A 23,295-nucleotide genomic window follows, 5' to 3' on the forward strand; every position below is an offset into this window, starting at 1 on the left:
AGGATTTTGCGAGTGAAGAGGCCTGTCAAATTCGCGGATAACGCGAAATTCTAATGGTAGCCTTCGTTACCGAATCGCTTGACAATTGCTTGTGATTAAGAAAGCAAGTACGTGTGATCATTTGTGAATTGTTTACGTCTTAAATTTATTCAAAAGCTCAATTATAAATGTATTGACTAGTTTTGATTGTATATAATTTCATTGAAAACTTATTTATTATGTAAAATTTTCATTTATTTCCATCACAGATTATTATCCAATTATCGCAAAAACACCTCCGATAAATGCAAAAGCGTGCTTCTGATCTTATAATATTGTGTATATTTTAAATCAAAATGAAATTTCGAATATATGTTTTTTGTCTATTTATATGTATTATATTATAAATATATTACACAATTTTGCCAACAGATGTGAGTATATATAACATTTGTGGTCGAACAATTGAGAGCTTCTAGGAAATGTTTAGTACTTTTTCAATTACGAATAACGTCAAAGAAACTGTTTAATTAAAACGTCAGTCTATTTTATCGCAGAGATTTTTTTGCACAGAAATAAATCATGTCCTATTTATATACATATGTAATATATTGTAAAAAACAAAAAAAAATCTCTAAAAAGATTCGAAAATGGCTTTGTTTAAAATTTCTCTCCCAAAATCTTATTATTATATTTTTAATCGCATATAATTTGAGTTGACTATTAATATTGACACTCATTTGATTTGCATTTCATATTGAAATTAAAAAGTCGATGTTCTTATTATGTCATTACATTCAGTGAATCTATTGTTCCCATTTACAGTACAATAAACCGAAGCCTTATAATCTTTTACTTTTACACATTATATATATGTACGTGCGTACTTTCGTTTTAATTACTTTTTGGAAAAAAAGTCAATTGACTCTTTCTAAACTTTAAATTTTACCTTTAGTCATTTTTATTTATTTCCAGAGTAACGTGAACATAACAGAAAATAATTGAGGGATAGTAAGGTTTCTGTTTTTCTGTTTTTTTTAAATGGTTTTATAACTAGAATGCTGATTACTTTCTTTACCTTTACCTACATTGGATTACATTCAATATGACTTTCTTATCAGAATTTGCCAATTTATCTGATTTCATTGCTTAAACGATTCCAAACAAATTGACAAACTATCCTAATTTGTCACCATTATTTTTATACAGTATTGTGCCCGATGAAATAACATCGTATGGGTTACGGCATATTAAGTTATTAAATAAAAAAAATTAAAACAAATGTGCCGGTCCTGTGTTCGGTCCGCACGTGGTCGTATTTTTTTCAAATACCTTTTAAATATATCAATTTAATTTAATATTTATATTTAATTGTGTAATCTGAAAAAAAAAGATAAAAAACAACTACCTATTTACATATAAACAATATGAAACACCAATAGATAAATTAATAAATTATAAAAAACATCAATAGATGGCGCTAAATGCCCTGAGACTATTTTCCTAGAGGAAACATTGGTAGCAAACAGTATATATAGAAGTTTTTTCTTGATCTGTTATTATATTCGTATTATATTATATTCGTACGTTTTGTTCGTAGTGTTTTAGCAGTGACAGTAAGCATGTCGAATCGAAACAACAATTATAGTATGGCGAGCGTAATCGCACGCAGACACACACACACACATACACACACACACACACACACACACACACACACACACACACACACATAATAGCGTTATTATATATATATGATAATTACAAATTTATAATAATAATGCTATAAATTTATATAAAGTACAATTTATTTCATAATAATAATTACAATTTTTCATACATATATATAATATCGCTATTCTGTCTGTGTGTCTGACTGTCTGAGATAACGTTCGCCGTACTATAATAGTCGTTTCGATTCGACATACATATGTATGTTACAGCAAAACTACTGCCAAAACGTATATAAATATGTTCGAATACAATAACAAAAGAAAAAAAACTTCTATATATACTAATTGCTACCAAAGTTTCCTCCAAACTTAATATGCCAACACCCATGCGATGATATTTCATCGGATACAACACTAGTATAAACATAATATGTAAGATTCAACTCGTGAAGGGACACGTGGTACAAGTCAATGAGACAAGTTTAGCGCTTCAAACCATATTTATTTAACATAAAACATACATTCGAACTGAACATGCCAACTTTATCATTTATACTTCCTAACATTGAACAAAAAGTAAAATTTGATATGGCAAAAGCACTTTTCAGCCATTAATACATACATACATATATATCGTGGCATCCGAAGAGCTATGCTTTAATCTAATAATGGATCGAATGCATATCAATAATGTCGTGGATGCAAGTCGACACGGGACCAAAGTACATAGATACCATTTCCTGTGACGACACAGAAACGCACTCAAAACTGAAACTGACTCCTGCACTCTACAAAATGCATGACATACCCATCGTATGTGTATGTACATATGTGCGAGACTCGAAACTTCCACGGGGAGAGCTTTGTGCGCCATTTTCGAAATATGCGCGTTTTGACCTTCCTGTCACGCGTCGGCCATTTTGACGTGAGCTCTTTGACTCGTGTTTAGTCGCACGTCATGGCGCGTGGTGGCCATGTTGATTTGTTTTCAGCGACGATTAAAGTATGTACTTTTATCCGTCGATCCTTTACGTTCATTTGCATGAAAAAGATATTCCAGTGAAATTTAATATTGCGTTTCATATCGAGTAAGGAAAATATGTACATACAAAATGCAAAAAAATTTCATTTGTATGTTTGTGAATTTTTCAGTACGATGTTTACTATAAAATATTCCTTTACATAGTTCCTCATTACATTCTGTCATTTTCTATCACTAATTAAAATTTTGATGTGTACGTATGATTATATAAAATGTGTGTATTATTCTATGTATATTATTGTCTATGTGTCTGGACATAGTTTCATATTGGGGTAACCTGTGAAAACACTCTTGTATCATCATCATCATCATCATATACAACCATTCACCATTCACGCAGGAAGGTGACCAAACTCGACCATGTCGTATAGCGAGCCGCCACACTGTCATTGAAGTGAAAAATATTAATAAGTAAAAAAATATATAAGATTAGGTAGAAAATACATAGGTATTCAAGCAAACTAGACATACAATAAACTAAGAAAATTACGATGACACAAGTAGAAGCATTTGAAAAAGATGTCGAGAATTTTTTCAACGTTGGAATTATGTAATTACACTGAGCAACAAAAGAATTACCAGAGCGGAGATAATTCAATCTTTACTAAGTTTGACCCACTGAATTAATTCGAATATGATAATGATTTTTTTTGGTTCGTGATCGTTTACGAGATATGAGCGTTTAAATAAATGCGCAACGTTTTACAGTTTTTTGGTTTTTGCGGTCTTTGGGAAAATGGTGGAAACAAGATGTTTTTTCATGGATGCTTCTCTATGAAGTACCCGAGAAGGAACAGGTTGAAAACACTATTGCATATTTAAATGAAACAGGTATATTGTTCACGGATTTAATTTATGAGGAATTATATATACAATTATTACCTCATATACAATCAATGTATCATCATCATCATCATTTACAGCCATTCACCATCCACTGCTGGATGAAGGCTTCTCCAATACGCTTCCACTCGTCTCTGTTTTGCGCAACTCTCATCCATCTCACCCCACACATTTTCCTAATTTCGTCCACCCATCTTACCTGTGGTCTTCCTTTTACCATTTTGCATTCTTTCGGGAACCCTTCTAGTACTTCTTTTGTCAACCTTTCATCCATTATTCCATTGCCATTTCAATCTCTTTACTCTATCCACTATGTCCACTGCCCATGTCATACTTCTCACACACGTATTCCGCTTCCTGTCTATCCTAGATGAAAAATTTCGACAAAATCGGTCTAGTTTTAAAGAAAAAATTACAATATATAACATAAATATGTACATATGCACATACAGGATTATCTCGTTTAATCTAATATGTAATTTCAAAAGAGACTTAGTAAGTATTGTTGGTTGGTATTCGAAAATAAATCAGTTTCAAAATGACTATTAGATATATATTTTTTCGATTCAAATAAATTTAATAAAAAAACAAATGAATATTTACTATTAGATTGGCCATGTTTAAGCTGTTTATATTGCAAATACTGAGCGAAGCCGGGTAAAACAACAAGTAATATATATAATAAACTATTAATATAGACGCATTATAAACATACATACATACATACTTTATTAATAATGAAAAGTTTCTAATCATTAAAATCAATCTTATTTTTTATTGACAATCTTATTTTTTTATAGATATTATTATTTTACTAATTTCTAAACTATATAAAGACATACTGCCTACATTAAAAAAAAACCCTGGATACATATGAAGGAATTTCCTCTAACAGACTTTGAAATTAAAAACTTCAATACTTTTGACACTGCTTCCTTATTTTACATATTTTGGTGTATTATTTATGTATACTTATATTTTAGGATAATAATTCTCAAATCTAAAAGCTCTAGCTAGTATATAAGTATGATTGAAGGATATATCCAACTCTAAGGCTCGTCCGTCTAATAATATTACATTACGCCATTTTGCACTCATGTAAACATTCCATTACACAAATCTGAAGCACAATCCCGAATCGAAGTAAAAAACAGGAAATTAAACATTCACACACTCGTATATATCTATTATATACAATGAAATAAATTATCGAGTATTTTCAAACTCAATTTTGTCGACTTGTGAATAATTTCAATGAATTCAAGACGTCTACATACATGTATATGTATAGGTACAAGAATAGGCTTCGCGAATATGAACAATTCGAGACACACATGCGGATCTTTCAATAGACAATGTATAAATTAATAATATTATTAATACGTTCAACATATTAATGCCGTGTATCAATAACATTTATAATGGCAAATCCTAGAACCAATTACGACCGTTGAATAATCCTCGCTTTGAGAAACAATGTCAGACTTAAGCATTGAAGTGCGATTATGAATCCAAGCAAACTTTGATAGCTTTCATGAGGATGGTAATTTTAGTATGATATCGCATATTACATTACATATATCTAGATTCAATGCGATTTATGCAGATGATACCGCTTGCTTCACAAGTAGCAAAAACCCAGACACTATTCGTAAAAATCTTGAATTTGCAATTAAAACAATGACGGAACACTCCACTAAGTGGAAAATTCAAATTAATCAAACCAAAACAGACGCTATATTTTTTGGTGTTGGAAAGCATAAGCCAAGTTCAGATCTGAAAATCCCCTCTGGGGAAAGTCTGAAATGGCAGTCAGTAATAAAATATTTAGGAGTAACGTTCGATAAAAAAATGAGATGGGCACCTCACATTGAGGCAGCGAAATGCAAGGCGATGCGAGTTTTATCCTCAATATACCCAGTATTTAATCACCATAGTTCTTTATCAACTCCAAATAATACAAAATAAATCCCTAAAAATAATTTATAATACATCCGTATACACTAACTTGAAAAAACTGCGTGCCATAAATAATATTCCGTTTGTTACAGACATTACTAACTGCCTAACCAGTAGATTCTATGACAGAATCAGTATTAACCATACTAACACACTTGTGAAGAGTCTCGGTGATTACAACAAAATGTCTATACCCTTCAGGTATAACACACAGATTACCTAAACAAAATCTGCTTTAGGTCATCGACTTTAGAGAGTCTTTAATTAATATTATGTGTAAGATGTATTATGAGCATTTATAAGAATTGTAAATAGGTTTTTGAGCTCTTTTTCCTATTATGCTGTACATATTAACATTATAGTAATATAATACTATGATTACTAACAAAATTAATTTAAAATTGTAAAATAGAAAGTGATCAGTAGATCAGTAGCTATTAAAATACATAGATATAAGATGTATTGTGAACATAATTTAGTAATAATAAAAAACATTTAAAAATCAAAATCAATATTTCGTAGAACAAGTGCAATCTATTTTAAATGTAATGTACGTATGTTCATTTAAATCCGTCGAAAAACTTGAATGTAAATTTAGTTTTTCCAAAGCTGAAGCCCATTCATAGGGATTTTCGCAGAGAGAGAGAGAGCGTTCTAGAAGATAATCTAAATCTAGGCAAGCTTTGATCTCGATGGGTGCTAAAGTCTATATATTTATGTATGTACTTTCCAGGAAATTTTGGGATACCCGGTACAACAAATGTTTGCACAGATTCTCAAAGGTAGTGGAGCTTTTAGCATACACCCATTCAACAAGTGCACGGGGAATAATCACGTTGGGAAGTATCGATGTTGCACAAAGAGAGTGTGCAGGGACATGCACTGCACTGCATTTTGACGATACAAATTAAGTGACGTGAAATTTCGATCGGATTAATTTAGCACGAGCCTGCCACGACCACGACACCCACCCGTCAAAACGGCACGTCGTTTTATTCGCACGTGTATGTTATAATATTCAATGAAATCGATGACGTAATGGAAATTTGCACGTTTAAATCGGCCATTTTGGACGATTAGCGAGCCGAAGAGTGAAATTAATGATGGCCGTGACAACGGACTAAGACAAATGTTGGTCAAATACATTGTACATACATAGTGGAGAGCTTTCATTAATTCCCGTGATGTATTCACTATTATTCTGCGGGTAATTGAATAGGTGAAACTTTTCGCGTTTCAATATACTATGAGAATGAATGAATTAAATCGCCGGACTAAAGTTTGACAATGTTGAAAAAAACTCTTTTGTTTCATCGTTGGTTTGTTAGGATTTTTCAAATGTAATTATTCATACAAAAATTGATTAATTAAATATTTACGATAAAATTCCACAATAGAAGAGAGATGCGTGGTTATGAAACTTTGTTTTATAATAAAAAGTAAGTTATTTAGTTCAATTCAGTTCATGAAGGTTTTTACTGTATTAAAACAGTGTGTTTTACACCAGCCGAGTTGTGGCATTCAGTTGTATAGATTTTTTTTAAATATTTCAATTGTGTTCAAACCTAATCGTAATAAACACATTTAACCTTTGAAGGACGGAGTGTCGAGATCGAACGAGTGTCCTGAACCGGGGTCGAGTATGACCCCAGTATTTTTTAATCAAAATACAGCTTTTCTCAATACAAATGGGTTCAATATATATCTTATTAATCATTTTATACATCAACATAAAAAAGTTTTAGTCCTATAGCATGTTTTTGTACTAAAAAATAACGACAAGCATCAATACGCAAACGGTATTTAAATTTTGCTTATCGGTTAGCGTTAAATGTCACGTGGGGAAATTCAAATTGATCGGATGACGCACATTCGCGTCAAAAACAAAATGTCTAGTTAAAGTGAAGTAACTTAACCGTTACGAACCGGGGTCGAGTAAGACCCCAGTATTTTTTAATCAAAATACAGCTTTTATCAAAACAAATAGGTTCAATTTATATCTTATTAATCATTTTATACATCAATATAAAAAAGTTTTAGTCGTATAGCATGTTTTTGACTATTTTTGTATTTAAAAATAACGGCAAGCATCAACACGCAAACGCACATAGGTAAGGCTAACAGGCGACTGGATGACTCAATAGCCACGCGCCAAAAGTGACGAAAACAATAGCTTACGAAAATATAGCCGTCTCTTTCTATATATTATAAAAAAAGCATAAATAGCAATCTGGATATCCAAAAAGTTTAACCTTACTCAAAGCGACCCTTCAATTAATTCATCGACACGAGCTTGAGAACCTTCGATTTTGCACCCAACATACAATTTCCACACTAGCCAAAAACTTAATATTCATATTATAAATACATTAATTTAAATTAAACACGGGGGCGAAAAAGTTTTCGCGAGCAGAGTCGGGTCACGTCACACGTTCGCAAACATTTACACACCAAACACAACACTCAAGCACAAGCGCACGCATATAATATTGTATGTACACAACTTTCCGAAGTATTGTACACAGGTAGGTTATAAACGCTACATTATAATAATTTTGTTTTGAGAATATTTGATTGTATCGACGACGACTAAGCTCATTAATGTATAATGTATGTATTAGCGAGAGCGATTGTCGATGCTATGTGGGAGTACCGCGAGGGAAGGGGGCCCAGGGTGGTATACGACTGTCGTCCCTGTACACGTCTCCGGAATAACGAGGTCTTTGTCGTTTAACCGGCAAACTAATTATGTAAATTTGGCCAAAAACGTCCACCCACCCGGGTTTTTGTGCCGTACAGATGTTATTACGGAGCGTTTTTCGGTATGACGGACGTCGGACGCATCAATATTTATTGCGACACGTTGTACGCATGCTAATTTACCAGAATCAGAATTCGCAGAATCATAATCGAATCATAGCTTTTCGGTATGTCAGAATTGACGGGTGGTTCGGTACGCTTCGATTCGGTCAAATTATTGTATTTTTATTATTTTTTCACATATATACCAGGATTTTTTACATGTATACTTAATAGGTAAACCCCAATGCGCCTTCCTGGCCAATTACAAACGATGCAGCATTTTTATTACACAAGTCGCTGAATTACGAGAAACTGAAAACTCGAAATTAATGAGACATTATTGTTCACTAGCTGAACCCAGCATGCGTTGCAATGCCAGAATAGGGCATGCAATTCCCGTTCCCGTTCCCGTTCCCGTTGCGTTCCCATTCCCGTTTCAAGTGATGGTTGAAGCTCAACTCGTGTTTTTATATTTCTAATAATAATTTCTAGATTTGGCACAAATATTTACAGCAATGAATGGAATGAAGGAATGAAATCTTTCAGTTTCGGTCAAAGTTTATATTTTAACTATAGTTCAAAAGGGCGAAAACAATTATTTAAATTTACCTAATTTTTCACTTTTCAGGATATATACTTTAATATTTAAAGTCGAGGCTATTTTTGTTTACGTTTTTTATTTATTTTTGATAACTTCTTATTTAACTCTTCATTCATCGTCAAACATACAAATGTCTCATCTTCATCAGAATTTAAAAGAGTTTTTATTCCATTGTGGAATCGTTAATACAAGAAAGATACAATCTCTTCATAAGTTTCATCGTAGGATTTACATTCACCTGTATTATAATATTTAAATAAAGTTTTGATTTTCAAAAAAAAATTCCGGGATTTGAGATAAGAATTCCTGGGACATAAAAAAATCCGCGGATTCCCGGGAATCTCTGTCCCGGGAAGACATACTCCCGGAACAGAGATTGACCCAGGCAACAATAATACATGCTCGCAAATACAGCTTGGAAGGTTTTGTATGGGAGTTCTTCGATTAAAAGGTTTCCTCAGCTGGGGTACAATAAGGAGGCACATTAAATATACCAAATTCCCGGATTCTGAATTGAAAACTGTGGCATTAATTAGTGTATGTATGTAGATTAGCTTAGACATATGTAACTAGGAAATTTTTGTATGGAAGCACTGCAATCCAGGGTTCCAAGCCCGCTGAGGTTATTTGTTAGTTGGGGTACTTTGAGATAGTTTATCAAATTTTCTGATACCTGTCTATATTCATAAATATGTACAAACCTTTTTTATTTGTCGTCCATAAATCAGTGATATGTATACCACCCCCAACTAATAAAAGATAACACAAGATGTCTTATTTTATTCCCTTCAGAAGGCAAGCGAACCCTTTTCCGCAGGAAAATTTACTTAGACAGTGCAAATGTTTAATAAGGCGCAACTCTTAAAATCAAGTACGCTTCAAAAATTTTAAAAAGAAGTACTTTTTTCTTTCTGTTTGAATTTTCGTAAATTACATTATCATTTTTTCGATGTCCCCCCCTTCCCTAGTTTGTTCTCAATTCTGTCTTTACCTTTTTCCTAATACAAAATCGTTGATTAATTAACCCGCTTAATTCTAAGCGGCTTTCAACCCCATTGCACTCGCGCACACGCGAAGTAATCTCAATGCTAATTTTAGTGATCGTCAACTCTTTCGCCTGATTAAAAATTCATTTTTAATTCATACCAGGACACGAGAGACATTCTCGCATCATTTATTTTATTTTAGTACGCAAAAAAATACTCTCGCATAATTAAATGTAATACATCAACCGCGTTCGCAAACTGTAACATTTAATTACACGGAAACTAAATTGACCAGTTACCTACCTACCTACCTTATACATAAAAACAACCTGCGATGGTAAAAAAGCTTAAAGACCACTTGTTATTTAACAATTGAATATTTGTAGTTTTGCATAAAAGAACCAACACAAAATGTTTCTAAACAGTTCTTCATTCAACTTGTTTAATACAATATGAATTTTGCAATATTATAATTTTTCAATAATATGAGGTTGTGGATTTTAAAATGTTGATTGGTTCCATTAAGAAAATTGGAAACAATACACAAATCAAATTTAAAAAAATTACTTTCAGAATTAGTTAGGCAATTTATCACTATAGTTCATTATAGAAACTAGTGGTAATTATAAGTAGGTCTTTCAAGGATTGAAACTTAAATTAAAAAATGAACTAGATGATGTATTTTTATAACATCCAGACTTTATTCGTTAGGGGAAGGGGGGTTGGTGGCCTCATGTTGAGGGCTTTAAGGGTCGAATTCTTTGACCTTTAAAGCAGGCTTTAATAACACCCAAGTAAATATAGCCTTTAGGTCTAGATATTTTTTTCAGTTTATATTTAAATTCGACAAAATATTTTTTTGACGGACAAATCAGATGTGAAATTGATTCATGTATGAACCTCCATAACTAATTACATTCTAATATAAAATGAAGCCAATAAAAAGCTTGTAAAAAAAGTGAGAGTGTGTGGATGGCCCACGCATGATAGAAGTATTAAATTTCATTCTACCTGTTTTTGTACTAAATTAATGTTTTCTCCGTTGAAATTTCTTTTTTGAGACATTTTCCTTCCCCCTTATTTTTCATGGGATACGTGGATATCGAATGTGAAACGTCAGAGGCTAAGTATTAGTTGTTTAACTTAATAACGACTCACTATACCAAAAGCGTTTCATTTCACATCCAGTCTGACAGACTTAGTTACTTCCCAAGAGAACTTAGAAGCCTCTAAGCTTTGAACTGCGTTAGAACTATATTTTGCCCAATATTAAATAAAATCATACATATGTTTGTATACTTTTACAATATTGAGAAAAATTGGATTAAAATTAATAAAACATATATTAGACCAAAACTTGAATTGCGTATTCTATTTGGACCCATATTTTATAAAGGGTCCAACGAAGAATTACAAAAATGCCTTTCGAACTTTCATAAATCACTTTTATATGATTTGAGATTGAAAAGAATGAATCTTCACATTTTGTGACGCGAAAAATGAGAAGCGATTTAATTGTCTATAAAACGATAAATAATCATAAAAATTGACCTATAATAAACCTTCATACAAAATAATTGGAGAATCCTTCTTTTCAAATAGAGTGGTTGAAGAATATCCAATGTATTAGTAACTTGAACCTTTTTTTTTAAATAAACTTGATTTCTTTCTTTTTTTTTTTAAATTAAGTTATTCTTCTCTTGTTTGTTTTATTTGCATCTATTTTGAGTGGTTAATATTTTCTTTTCGGTTTTCTTTTTGATTTTTATTTTCATTTTGCATTATTTTATTTAATATTTTTATTTCTGTATGATTATCAAACCGCTAGGGTCCATCGGCTTTGTCTCCTTTCCCAAGTATTCTTAAGTATATAAACAAATTACTAAAGCTTGCAACAGTATCAGACCTACAAGATATATGCAAATACGAAAACGTTTACAACGATCCTGAATTACCATGCATACAACCATTCAACTCAGAAACAAAGCCACTTCTCTGTTTATAGACATTACATGTCCCATTCGATCTATTATAAAAAATCAACCATACAAATCAAACAAAGCAACGAAAGAGTATAAAAAGGCCGACCACTTTGTATCTACTCTAAAAAGCCCACACAGATCGATCGACATTTAAATAAAAGCAACATTAATAGCCCGTATTTAACAGGCGCCATTTTAAAACGACCCACCTTCAATTTCATACGAATTTCGAGAATTCAAACACCGTTCAATTAACAGAACCCAGATTCGGTACACCCACTATTTAACCCTTTCATAATATAATTGAAATTTGTGAACAGAGTACGACGCACGGGTATGAAATTGCACAGCTATTATTTCTTAGCTTTTCCGAGGCGTCACAAAGCAATTTTTCACAGAAGAGCATTCTTTTCACGCTCCACGACACTTCACACTGTTACAGATTTTCAAAGCGAGATCATCCTCAATTTCCCACCTGACAGATTAAATTACTCACATACACACTTGTCTACCCTGTAGAGGAGACCGGGACTGGGTATCACAGGATTTTTCTATTTATAATAATTAGGATTCATTGTTAGTTCTTGTTCCTTTTATATCTATCACAACTTAAACGTGACAACTCTACGTACCCATATTGTTTATTTAATTATGTATTTATATCAAATCTTAGCTCACTTAAAATGCTACTTATGTATATACATTTTTTTAAATTCAACCAATTAAGATTATCGGAAAACTTATCACAAAAATCGTTATTAAAAAACTGTTTCACACAAAAAACAATTACTGAAACTTTAAAAATTACTTTGCACTTTTTTTTTATTTAATTACTACTACTTATTTCCATCAGCATCAACGAGACCTTCAACACCATTATTAGTCATTATTGGCGATAAGACAAATCAAAATAATTTTAAAAAGTTAACCCTTACTTTCATAAAACATATGTAGTGTCACCTAGCAATAGGCAATCGATTTAGATCACATACAATCATTCATTTTTTAATATTCCACGACCAAAATCTTTATATTGAATGACGAAGTGTATTAATCATCGAATAGAGATAATAAATAACATATAAGCACCCGACTACGTACGTAGTTTGTAATTCAAACACTGGTGACGAACAGGTTAAATGAATAATATACCTGAACCATATATTTATCCCCACGTCTGACCGTTTATGTACTTTGGTATTTTATAGGATTATTATCAATGTGACAATGTGTAAACCAGACCTTGTCTCCCCTACGTAATATATAATTTGAAACGTATTTAATTTCTCAATTTTACTCGATAGTACAATTTCTCGAGCACGCGACTTTCCCGTCGGGGGAAAACTATAGGCAAGGCAATTTTCACCGATGACGTCGTCGATTTAATTATTTCATCAAATTCAATTTTTGGGCACTCGCTGATTGAATGCGACAATTTCACCTATTATGATATTTTATTATTGTATGTGCTGTGCACGCTGTTGGACCTTATTTTGTTGGAAATAATTGCCGGAAAATTACATTACGGAAAATTACGTGTCGTATTATACTTATAGTACGTACATGTGTGTATATTTAAACTTATCGTGCCGTTTGGATTGTCCGATGTTGTACGAATTAAGTATAGCGTGATAATTAACAATAAAGCTTCCCTTTTTTGGTTGTAACGATCCTTGGCAATTTCTGGGAAAACGTGAACGTCATGAATTTTCCGAATAATTCACGCTTTGGGATGTTTATTATAGAACCGAATCGATACGGATAGAATTTTTTTATGGAGAAATAAATAACATAAAAAAATCTTTTGTAATGTCAATACACAAATCGTATTAATAGTGAAAAACGCTGCTTTGCCTGATTTTCGTTTGATGCTATTTTTTTCCAATAATGATGCATATATGCAAAACTGGCGTATTGAATATCAAAACATTGCATACACTCTTTGAACGTTGAATTCCAGGTATTACGATAAAAAGCGAAATTTTATGTATGACCAAAGTATATAGAATAATGAGTAATCGAAAAATCGTGTTTTTTTATTATCTTAATAAAGTGAAGACAAAAAAGGGACAAAATTGAACAAGAAAATGGGTTGTAAAAAGGTTTTTTGAAAGTCATAAGTGTGATAATTAATCGAATTGGGAAATTTTGTAGGGTTGGACAGGTGAGGTTCAGCAGTAGAGAAGCCAGTAATAATAATTTGAAAGGTCTTCATCCAGCAAAAGATGACGAATGATGATGATGAATGACTTCATTATACTCTTAATTCATTCCAAGTAGGGTGTTCAAAATTTCTATGAGATTTTCTGATAAAATAAATACACAATTCAATCAATTTGAAAATGTCTGAAAAAATTCAGTCCCGAAAAAAATTATTAAAAAATATAAAAAAAATTAATAAAATTCCGCAAATAGATTAAATTAATGCAGTAACTTCCCTACTTTAATTCAACGTAATTTAAATTTCAAAAATATCCCATTTGACGTATATATTATCAAAAAATTTGCGATATCGCCGCATCGCGACGTACGCGGCGGCACATCACACGCGATTTGAATTAAACCTTAATTTACGACACGTTCGCGTGAATATTGAAATTGAGATATTATCAAATCGATTCAAAATATTCACAAATTCTACAAAACAGTGTAAAACTTTGATCGAAATAGCACAAAATGGCACGCGGAAAACGCACGACCGAATCGAAATTAATAAAAATAACTCATAAGCATATCGGTGTTGTATAAATGTAATTTTTGCAAAGTGATACTGTTATAGATTGAATAACAATTTTAGTTTCTAGTCTGCATTCTAATTGACCGTGTGAAATAATTTCGTTAGTTCACCTGTTGCACGAGAACGCAACACTCGGGGTGAAAATAAAGCACCACCGGACACGTTCGATGCAATTATATTAAAATAAGCCCAAAGTGGACAGTGTTTTATCATCGTCAAAGCCATGAGTGATTATGGAAATTGGGGGAAAATAGGTGAAATAGGATGTACCTGTCGCTAATGGACGAACGTGTAAACAACACAATTTTGTCATCACGTGTAAAATTGCGCTTTTGCACGGTCAACTTCATCATGTTTTAATTAAGAATAAGTATCGAGTGACGTATCGTTTGTAACTAGCCCTAAGCGGAAAGCTTTCTCTTTAATAAACATTTGCTAAGGCATGTGTGCGAATGAAAGCTCGAATAGGCCTGTTGATTGGAATGTTTAAGTATCGTCGTTTCGTGTATCGTATATTTCAATATCAAATGATAAAAGGATGAAAATGGTGTCTTTAAATATGTAACATCCTAAAATTGCGTTAAATTTGTTTTGAACGACTATTGAAAACTAAGTTCTAGGCATATTGCGAAATATGTAGCTTTTAAAACATTTTAATATGTAAGTACGATATTTAAGAAGTAAACTGGTACCTTTCAAATGAAGTACTTAAATAAATTAACTGACTTTTTTTATAAATATATGTATACATATGTAGATAACGGTGACCGGAAAAATGCACTCGAGATAGTATCACTCTCGAGACATATAAACTTCCAAAGATGCTCAAGAGGAACTAACGCAATAGAATTCCACAAAAAAGCGTCAAGGGGTATTTAGATGTTATCCGAGGGTGCTAACTTTTTTTTTGTGGAATTCTATTGCGTAAGTTGTTTTGGAAATTATGATTTTTCGAAACTGCGCTACTATTCAGTGCATTTTAGTGCATTTTTCCGGGAAGCGTAGATAACAGTTGTGTTATATGAAAGCATAAATAATGTAAGCTTTATTATAAACATCTAATTGAGCTTAATTAGGATATATTTCTATCAATATGGTACTTAGATTAAATCTGTATTTAATAAATAATTTACGTTTCTCATATACAGGTACTTAATATATTAAAACACTTATACGGATGAGATTTCTATGAGAAATGAAAATTAGAAATGTTCAACAAGGGAAAATCCTCTATTAAATTATTATATAGCTTTAAAGCTTCTTTGAACAAGATTAATAATACATTATAAATATAGTAGTAGAAATTTCCGAGGAAAACAATCCATTAGTTTTCATCTGCCATCAGAAGGATAGAGATTTAAAATAGCTGTTAATTTGAACTGTGTTTAATTAGTCTGAAACTTCTAATGCCTTTCGTCAGTTATTAATTTAATTTATAAATGGTCAGTATATTAAATGGATGGTCAGTGATGGTGAGTTATGGTCAGTATTTAGTGTGTTAAATATTTTGAAACTGGCTCGTAATTTAACAAAATTTGAATAAATGGTTTTTTGGAATCAAAATAGGTACATAAGTGATTTTTTTTTAATTGTATAGAATTTCTGATGATATATAAAAAAAATAGCTGACCATTATAATAAAAAAACTGACTGAATTCATATACGTATATGTAGTTACTGAATATTTAATATAAAAGTTTAATTTATATTAAATATTACTTAGTATGTAAAGCTTTCAAATGTGTGGTCACGGGTTCTATCCCGTATGCTGTTGGCCGGACCTCAGATATGTGACTCCAAGGTCGATCATTTCCTATCAAAGTTTTCCAATTTATCTGTTTTCATTAAAAGTGATTCAATCTGATTTGAAAATGCTGCGAAAATTGGTTCAAAGATGTTTCTGTGGATGTTAATCGTTTGAACATATGTAGATGTCGTGTTCAGGTACTGGGTATATACCTGTTAAAATAATTAATAAATAATTCTTAATCTGTTAAACAAGTGTGCATGTCTTGCTTATTTGAATAAATAAATACATAAAATGTAATTAAAAATTAAACTATAATTTATTTGGAAAAATGAATTTTCAACAAAGAAATGTCATAAAAATCAGAATAGAATTCATATTGTAATTTTTTTTAATATCTGCGAATATGTGAAAGAGTACCTCTTCCAATTTCACAAATAACTAAATAGAATTTCCAGGTCGAGGATACAATTTCCTCATCTCGATAAAATAGAGACTCTTTGAAACCTACTGAACGTTACTCTCTCGAATATATTGAATATCCTCTGCTTCTATATGATTTTATTTTCGATATAGACGTATGTATATATGTACATACATACATACATATGTACGTATAATATAATATAATATTATATTTCTCTCCTTCATCCACGCCACGTTACATCAACTAACACTCATCAATCCATTATATCTATGTATGTTATTATATATTTATGAATATACATGAGTATTATTAACCCTTCGAAACTTTATTACAACATGTATACTTGCGTGAAGGTTATAACTACACCCTAAAGACATTAAAAAATATTTAAAAGAAAATATTTTCACATAATAACAAAAGAAATTCCTCTACTGCAAACTATTATGTACTGCATATGTATATTTATAGGAGCTAAAGCATCTCTCAATTATAATCAAGAGGGAAATTATTATGAAATGTACAGCAATAAAGGCTATTACGCGAAAGGGTATTTATCTGCATAGCCTTGTCTATGGATGTATGTATGTATGTAAAATAAATGCATTTTAACGGCGTTAATTAGCCGTTTTATTTAACGATCTCTACGAGCTGCAATAACGTCCATAAAAATATACGGCTAAGCATATTTGAAAAAAATAAAAATAAATACAAGTCTCGCACAATAGTTTTTCGCATTGAATGGAAGAATACCTTTACATTGTATGTGTGTATAAAAGTGTATAACCCTAAATTGCCCCGTCGTTCCAGGATAGCGCCTCGTATTGTAACGATAATAATAGGTTCATTTCGTTGTCCTTTTTTTATCTAATAATAGAAGAAGTGACGACAGGCGGTAAAAATTCAGCACTAAAATTGCCACGAAAACTTTGCAAAATCAAACAGGCAAAAGTTAATTTGACCCAACAAAATTTACCAAATAATATATTCGGCTTTGATGAAAAAGTTTGCATGGGACTAAACATATGTATATATTTTTTAAAGCCCTATATTGGATGCTAATGTTTCAAAGCATGCAACATGAAATGTAATTATCAAAAAAAAAAAAAAATTTTAAATCAAATCGGAATTAAAAAAATATGTTTTGTATTTAATATACGATTGTATGTATGATGTATTTAAGTTGTCTTATCAATTTAATATAAACAATATATCAGAGCAAAAAGAGGTTTAATAACCTTAATGCAATAATATGCACACGAAAAAATCTTATTGTTTTTGAAATCAATTACTCGAGAAAAGCATTCGAACAAATGAAATATTTAAAAAAAAAATCATATGTGTTATGAATTGAAAACAAATGAAATTTTTTTTTAATATGACGAGTATAAAAACATTAAATATTATATAATGAAATATCAATACTTCAGTGCCCCAAATTTATCAAAATTGGATACATGGTTTAATTTTCGCAACTGGTTTCCATATTAAACACACGTCATCGGCCTGAAGGGAAATCTCTCGAATGATTATTTTTATATAATATTATAAGTCATGGCATCACTCAAAGTATGAGCGAATTTTACTTTGGCGCTCCAAACGCATTTGTCAATTTTTTTTCGCGTCGTCTTTCTACGTAGAATAAATAGTTAACGCCTAATGATCTGAAAAATTATTGTTTTCACGAAACGACAAGCATTCTTCTCATATTTTATCATTTCATAAATATGAATAAAAATGACACTGAACGAACAGACTGAATAATTGCAGAAAAACGACACAATTTAAAAATTACCGTAATTTTATTATATATAATATTTACCATATGTCGATATACTATTGTATTTTTTTATACGTACAACGTTTCTTATTCAATTTGAGAAGAAAACGAAATGTATTAGAAACCTTTCCTAAATGAATCAAATGAATCAAATTTACCCCTCACAATTTGTCATTGTAAAAAAAAACAATGGTCAAAATTTCGGTTCGTATACGTTATTTTCAAACTCATCCACAGGTTTATTTAAAATTAATATATACGGATATTTAAAGATAATTCTGGTTTCTGCGTATAATCCATCAAATACTTCAATGATTTAATATAAAAGGTCGAAAAATCGAAAGTATACCGTTGTATTTATAGTAAAATTATTAATATATGTATTATTAAAACTTGCGGCTGGATTTAAAAGTCGATAATAACGCTCATATTAATATATACTTTCATAAAAAATCGTCACTTTAGAATCCTTCAAAATTTTTCCTCAATATCATATGATAGTATTATAATATTTTAAGGATTATTATTTTGTAATTATTTATTCTTCCTTATAGTTAACTCACTAGCTTCCGATTTACATATTGTCGTTAATAGAATCTCATTTAAATCGAACGAAAGAAATTTTCGAACGATTCCATACAATTAAGTACACTTTAATCAATTGGGCAATTTATATAGCGATTCAAGTGACAACCCAGTAGGTATTGATTTTTTTTAAAAATATTAATATAGACGCTTTATTTATTTAATAATTTAATTTCAACTTTACTTTAGAACTATGCTCTAATTTTAAGTTTATAATATTGCATTTGACCGAGAGAAAAATGTGTCCTATATAATTAGGTACTAAGAATCTCGTAATATCTAAAATTTTATATTACACTGAATCTACAGAAGCAATTACATGTGTGGTTGAACAATATTATATAAAATAAAAACAGCCCAAAACTACGTAACCATTTTACAGTTTTTTTCTCTCTGAGCTTAATTGAAATTCAACGTTGGTGTGCCAATTAACTACCCCAAAAAAGTATGCAAGTTCGTGACATAAAACATACCTTTCAATGACTAGAACTTTTACTTAATTATTTCTTTAAAGGTTTCGCTTTTTTATGTTATATTTTACTTTTTAGCTGTGGAGTTAAAGTATTGTAAAAATCTTTAGTAGGATGTTTTTTAAAAGAAAGCTACTTCCAGTCGGACGTCAATGGCTATTTTAGTAAATTTTTCTTCGTCAAAATGAAAACTATAAAAATTTTTTGCGCTGAAATAAAATAAAAATAGATTACGTAAAATATAAAAAAAGAGAAGTTTAAATCACGAAAGACCCATTTTCAAATTGAATTACCTGGAGTGAAATGCTTAAAGCACTGAAAAAGCCGACATATGAATCAACTCGCTGAAAGCTTTCAAGCTTTTCTAATAGGAGGACGTAATACGCCAACACACCTACATTTCACTTTTAATTAATCCAATTTTTATATTTTTCAATATTTCCGGCACATAATGTCATAATTTCAAAAAGTTTCCTAACAGCCTAAATCACACTATCCAACATTTATTGGATAAAGTAATTAAATAACTGCTGGAAAAATAAATACTCATTCTGACTGTTGAATTAGATAAAATTGTAATGGAGATCGCTCAATGATAAACGATCGAAAAAATTCTAAATTTGCAAAAATTCAAAACAGCAGGACTGAAATATTGAGTTGGGCATGCACGCGAAGATTTTTCGGCAGATAAATCTCTCGTAGAATCTCTCTCGACGACAAATGACGTAGCTTGAGACCATAAGAGAGACAAATTTCTTTCAAAAGAGCTTCTTTTATAGCATGAAATATTATTAAGTCAAATGCGATATTGGAATTATATCGACAAACAATTAAACTTCGTCATTATGTGTATGTGTATTTAAAAAGAAAAAAAAATAAAATCAAGGTGATAAAAAATAGCGTGATTATATATGTGTTCATTATTTAACAATCTACATTTTGCGTATTATTTATTTTATCATATTATTTAATAATATATATTTTGAGTAGTTGAAACAAAGCGATCAATTTGACAAATTGCTAGGTTTGTCAGCAGATAAATATGTAGTTACATGAATACTCACCTTAATACATTTTAAGCTTTCATTTCAGCCTAGTCGACGTTTTTTTTTAATATTGAATTCGATTTTAAATATGTACTCAATATATAAAACCAGGAATGATGATTTTAATCCAATTTAAAATTCGCTTGATCCCGTTAATATGTATAATTTGAATTTCATAAACAGCCCATATACGATACAGTAGCTTATGTATATGTGAAGCCCAAAATGCATTTTAAGTGCACCGGGTTATGTAATAACACTCTCAATTTGTAAATTATAACTTCAGCTATCCAATATGAATTTAACGGGGTTCCCAATATGTGCAACAAACTTACATTTTGTGTTATTGATACACACAGGTGCGTTTGCCGTGCAAACTCTGGCAAAAGTTTCGTGACGATACACGTTATAATATCCGTGGTATAATATTTGCATATAATAAAACAATGCTGCCACTTTAGCCAATTAATTACAAAATGTGGCGACTGTAATTAATGTTTTGTTTTTGTGTATTCGTAAAATTGATGTATTGCAATTTTAGAAGGTTTCTGTTGTAGTCGAATTTACATGTTACATATGATTATGTATGTATTTAAAACCCATAATAATAATCAATTTTTTGAGTTTCTAAGGATTTAACTCAAATATATTTGATTTTTACGGATTTTTTCATCGGAAAAATATAGGCAAAACTGTCAAATTCATAAAATATGAAATTGACACATCTTCAATCTTATTTCGTTTTGACATATCTATCGATAGGCAAAAATATGAAAATTTCGACAGCTAAAACGTATCATTATTATACTGTACAAACACAAACATCACTGTATATATATGTAATATACACACATATATATACAGGTGAATCGTTTTAAGACAAATGTTTGATTACAACTTGGAAGTCATAATGTTGTGTTTGATTCTATGTAACTTCGAAAAGCCAAAATTGATGTAATACATACAGAAAACTGGAATTTTCCGTTTCGTAGAGACGGTAAAAATCGTGTCAACAAATTCTGTCAAACGAGTCAAATATTGATATACTGGTTTAATTAAAATTTGGATAAATTTGACTTTGTACGCACCGTCGGAATGTTACAAATTCATAAATGTATTTTAAAAATAATCACAGCGATAAACTATAATCGAAAAAGTATAAAAAATCGGCCGACTTTCTAATCCGCAATATTGCAATGCAATAAATCCTGCACATGCAATCAAAACTGTTGCAATGAAAAATGTGATTGAAATTAAAAACAACGAAAAACAGGAATAAAAATTAAATTCCATTGAATCCCACATACAAATTCGTTTCAATTAAAACGTATAAAATTCTAAAATGTCAAATTATACATATGTACTTGCGCAACTTATCAATTTGAACACGCACGCGTTATTATGTAGAATCATAAAATATAATCCTAGAATAAATCAATCACGTTTTATATTATTTCAATATTCAGAATACACCCTATAGAAATGTATTTCAAAAAAAAAATGTAAAAATGTGAAATTTTACAATACAATATAATTATTAATACGCCAATGCTCACATTGTACGGTGCAAAAATGGTGCATCTGCAATGTTGTGTTCGGCTCGTTTTAATTAATATGAAATAATGGAATTTTACTCTCTGTGTTGTTTTTATAGAAAATTGGCGTATTGAGGGCATAATTAATATCAATGTGAATATAATAAAAAGTACTTACGATTAGATTTCTGTATGCGAAAAGCCGATATGTAGAGTGAAAGAGCGCGAATCTGTAATAATACAATAAAATTATTAATTCTGAAATTATTCATTCTTGGAAAACTAAGCAGTCTTGTAAAAAATGGAAAACTGTTTTGTATTGTACAAATTCCGATAGTGCAATCAATCACAAAATGAATGGTGTAATGAAGTGGAATTTATAAAAGATATTTTCAATGAAAATTTCAATGAAAATCACTTTCCCAAAACTTAGTCGGAATTTTTATTTAATTAAGTTGATTGAAATTCGTTCCGAATACAATCTAGACATAGTTTCCGGGGCTTGTTAGAATAAAAAAATGTAATTAAACTTGCCCGAAAGCTTTCTTTAATGAATCTTCTTTTTCAACAGAGGCCTTTCAAATTTTTCATAATAAATCAATTTCGTTTTTAATTGACCTAAGTGACTTTTAAAATTTATTAATTTCCAAAACCAATATTGAGCATTCATTCTAAGCTATGTACCTACACATACATTTTAAAATGTATTCTACAACTTCTTAAAAAAAATTAATAAATAATAAAACAATGTCCAAAGAAAAAACTTGATTGTATTTCATAATTCTTATCCTTCAAACAAAACTTTTTAAAAGGCTTAAAAACAGCTATTAGCTTTTAAAACACAACCCGGTATTAATAAGAATAATAACAAGTAAAATTATATTCAAATAATGCGGTAAATTTGTACGATATGAGAAATATTTAAAATTGAAATAACAAAATTTTGCTTCGCAAATAAAATCAATTGACGACCAAAAATAATTTACAAACAAAAAAATAAATCATCCAAATCTACTGCAAAACATAAATCACGCACAAAAATGGCACAATATTAAAACCATAAATTTCAACACCTCATACGGCGTCACCCGCAATATTTCCCCC

At 30.6% G+C, this 23,295-nt stretch overlaps 1 protein-coding gene across 1 annotated transcript in view; it reads right to left on the reverse strand.

The window, feature by feature from the left end:
* LOC143914931 (allatotropins-like) overlaps window positions 1–22,415 on the reverse strand; it is a 61,857-nt gene extending 39,442 nt beyond the window's left edge. Inside the window, exon 1 of the mRNA XM_077435341.1 lies at window positions 22,370–22,415. The gene's annotated coding sequence lies outside the window, so the exon portion shown is untranslated. The remainder of the gene's footprint in view (window positions 1–22,369) is intronic.
* Window positions 22,416–23,295: the final 880 nt, after the last annotated feature.

Source organism: Arctopsyche grandis, chromosome 7 (genome assembly GCF_051622035.1).
Source record: "Arctopsyche grandis isolate Sample6627 chromosome 7, ASM5162203v2, whole genome shotgun sequence".
Lineage (NCBI taxonomy): Eukaryota > Metazoa > Arthropoda > Insecta > Trichoptera > Hydropsychidae > Arctopsyche > Arctopsyche grandis.